Source organism: Armigeres subalbatus, unplaced genomic scaffold, assembly GCF_024139115.2.
Source record: "Armigeres subalbatus isolate Guangzhou_Male unplaced genomic scaffold, GZ_Asu_2 Contig136, whole genome shotgun sequence".
Classification (NCBI taxonomy): domain Eukaryota; kingdom Metazoa; phylum Arthropoda; class Insecta; order Diptera; family Culicidae; genus Armigeres; species Armigeres subalbatus.
In genome coordinates this window covers 111361-115121 of record NW_026942132.1, presented here as the reverse complement: position 1 = coordinate 115121, position 3761 = coordinate 111361, and positions in this window count along the sequence as shown.

The window sequence follows — 3761 nt, the reverse complement described above, 5'->3', positions numbered from 1 at the left end:
ACCTGAAGCACATAGCGGAGTTCATCAGGACACTGCAGATCTTACTCTCGAGCCAGGGCAGATGCTAATACTTACACACTTAAAATTTAAGTTTATCGATTTCCGAGAATCCAACAGCCGAGATATTGGTCAAAATTTCGACGAATTTCGAACCGAGTCACCGAGATCTCGGCAAAAAATCAACTTTGCCGAATTTCGGCAAAATATTGACGAATTTTCGGTGAAGGAATTACCGAATTTTAGTAAAAAATATTCCAGAGATCTCGGCTGTTGGAATCTCAGCAACAATTTTGCCGAGGTCTACAAATTAATTTAAGTATGTATGACATGGCGAACGTTTTGTAGAAGGAGTTAACGCTTTTCGAACTAAACTTTTGTTCAGGCTTTCAATAACTCTTTTATCATTTGAGGACAAAATAGCAAGCATCCCTGATATCGAATATATATTTTCAAAATAATATTTTACGACAAAATTTAAACTACGATTTTGAATAAGTTTCGAGTTTTTTTTATTTCCCGGGATCCCGGGAAATCCCGGGAAATAATTATTTCATTTCCCGTTTCCCGGGAAAAATGGAAGCCCTGTTTCTGCCGCTCGTATTTTTTCTGCCTGATGTGCCAGTAGCACTCCCTGGGCTTGTGCTTTTGAAGCGGCACACAGTCGCTTTGATAGAGTCTGATTACGGGCACATGTGGTTTTTTGGGAGGGATTTTAGCAGAGCCCACTGCTAAATCCCACCACGCCCTAGGCAGTTCTCCCTGACTCACAGACAGCTGGGGAGGGGTCGTCAAGCCCTTGGATATGGTCCCTGCTGCTGTCAGATGCTTCAGGAAGCATATGCAGGACGATCAGTTGCCTTGACCACTCTGTAGTAGGTTCAAGGTGTCCTGGGGGAAGTGGCCAATTTGAAAAACGTTCAGAGCCCTATCAATATGGGTATCAAACTTCAAGATTTTTCATGGAGATGCTTCAGGAAGCATATTCAGGACGGTCAGTTGCCCTGACCACTCTGTAGTAGGTTACAGGTGCCCCGGGGGATGTGGCTAATTTGAAAAACGTTCAGAACCCTATCAATATGGGTATCAAACTTCAAGATTTTTCTAGGTGATACTTTTAAATGCATTTTAGAACCAGCAGCTGTCATGACCACTCTGTAGTAGGTTCCAGGTGTCCTGGGGAAGTGGCCAATTTACAAAACGTTCAGAACCATATTAAAATGAGTATCAAAGTTCAAGGTTTTTCATAGAGATGCTTTTGGACTCTCCTGTCGAATAGAGTTCGTCGCAGCACGAAGTTGACCATCTACAAAACGCTCATTAGACTGGTCTGCCTCTATGGCCACGAAAGTTGGATGTTGCTGGCGAAGGACAAACGCGCCCTTAGAGTTTCCGAATATAAGGTGTTGCGGACCATCTATGGTGGGGTGCAGATGGAAGACAATGGAGGTGGTGGTGGAGGTCAATGAACCACGAGTTGTAACTGTTAGGAGAACTACCCACACGGTACAATTTTTGGCGGTTACGGTGGGCCGGGCAAGAAGCCAGAATGTCAGACGATAACCCGATTGAGATGATGCTTCGATAATAATCCGACCGGTACAAGAAGAAGAGGCGTGTAGCGGTCACGGTGGATTGCCATCGATGGCAGGCCATCTTACACTTGGTCAATCCACCGTGACCACATCGCGCCTCTTCTTCTTGTGGGCTTCGTGGCCGTGCGGTTAGCGACGTCAATCGTCTAGACGCATGGGCTATGGAGCGTGGGTTCGATTCCCGCCCCGGTAAGGAGGAAACTTTTCGTGATCGAAAAATTCTCCACCGGTCCACTGGGTGTTATGTGTCCTGTCCGTTGTCTAGGTGTTAAGTGTTCAGTCTGTACGACCTCTGGTCGAAGACGGTGTTCTGTCTTTTTTTTTTTGTACCGGTCGGATCATTATCGAGCACCATCTCAATCGGGTTGTCGTCTGACATTCTGGCTACATGCCCGGCCCACCGTAACCGCCAAAATTGTACCGTGTGGGTAGTTCTCCTAACAGTTACAACTCGTGGTTCATTGGCCTCCACCACCACCTCCATTGGCTTCCATCTGCACCCCACCATAAATAGTCCGCAACATCTTCCATTCGGAATCTCCAGGAGCGCGTTGGTCCTTCGCCAGCAGCATCCAACTATCGTGGCCATAGAAGCCGAAGCGGCGGCGAATTCTATTCGACAGGAACCCTTCCCCCGGGGCACCTGGAACCTACTACAGAGTGGTCAGGGCAACTGATCATCCTGAATATGCTTCCTGAAGCATCTTCAAGAAAAATCTTGAAGTTTGATACCCATATTGATAGGGTTCGTTGATAATGAGTATTGAGTATTTGATATGGTTTCGAACATTTTAAAAATTGGTCACTTCCCCAAGACACCTGGAACCTACTGCAGAGTGGTAATGACAGCTGCTGGTTCTAAAATGCATTTAGAAGTATCACCTCGAAAAATCTTGAAGTTTGATACCCATATTGATATGGTTCTGAACGTTTTTCAAATTGGCCACTTCCCCCGGGGCACCTCGAACCCACTGCAGAGTGGTCAGAGCAACTGATCATCCTGAATATACTTCCTGAAGCATCTTCATAAAAAATCTTGAAGTTTGATACCCATATTGATAGGGTTATGAAAGTTTTTCAAATTGGCCACATTCCCCGGGGCACCTGGAGCCTACTACAGAGTGGTCAGGGCAACTGATCATCCTGAATATGCTTCCTGAAGCATCTCCATGAAAAATCTTGAAGTTTGGTATCCATATTGATAGGGTTCTGAACGTTTTTCAAATTGGCCACTTCCCCCAGGTAGACCTGTGCGCCGATCTACTTTGAGCCGGCGGCGGCGTGAACGCAATTTGCTAACGGCGGCGGCGGCTTAGCCGGCGCCACGCCGCGGTTGTTCTCGGCGGCGGCGGTGGCGGCTCGGATCGGCGCGGTTCAAAATTATCCTTCAAACATTTCGTCAGTGGGTGACTAAAAAACCTTCTTTAAATATTTGCTCTTCGTGCCCTAATCGCAATAAGTATAATTTATATTGTACATACGCTGTAAAGTACTCCTTCGGGAACACCTCGAGAAGAGTCGCCTAAGGTTTCTTCAAAATTCTTTCAAATTTTCTTCAGGAATTTCTTTACGGTTTCCTTAAGTGATTTCTCCAGATTTTTTTTCTTGAATTTTCTTCATGAATTCTTCAATAGTTCGTCCAGGAGGGTGTGTAATTCCTAGTGAGAACACTAGCAAAAACTCTGAACTATGGCTTCCTTAGCCTGACGGCTACAAAGCAAGGCTAAGCATGGTTCTTTGTTAGTTTTTTGGTACTTCTCTGTGTCTATGATGATAATCGTGTTAGTTTACTTAGTCTACTTAGTCTACCGTGAGAATCCTACTGACATTTTCTGGGAACTTTTCCAGGTGTTTCCTATCCAGAAAATCTAAGATACGTATTATTCATTCCTCAGAATTTCTGGATAAGGGAATCCCTAAAACTCCTAGGTAAGGAATTCTTGTAGTGAATAAAAAATTTGGGAGAATAAAACCCCTTAGAATTCTTGAGTTTCAAAGTAATTCTTGTGTAAGAATTCATAGGAGAATATTTCTTCATAATTCGTGAGGGAGAAATTCCTTAGAGTTATCAGAGAGAAGAATTGAATCATTTGTTTGAGAAACTGCATAAGTCCATTTCACAATATTTCGAGAAAACAACAAAAAACTGTTTTTGAACAAATTTGCACC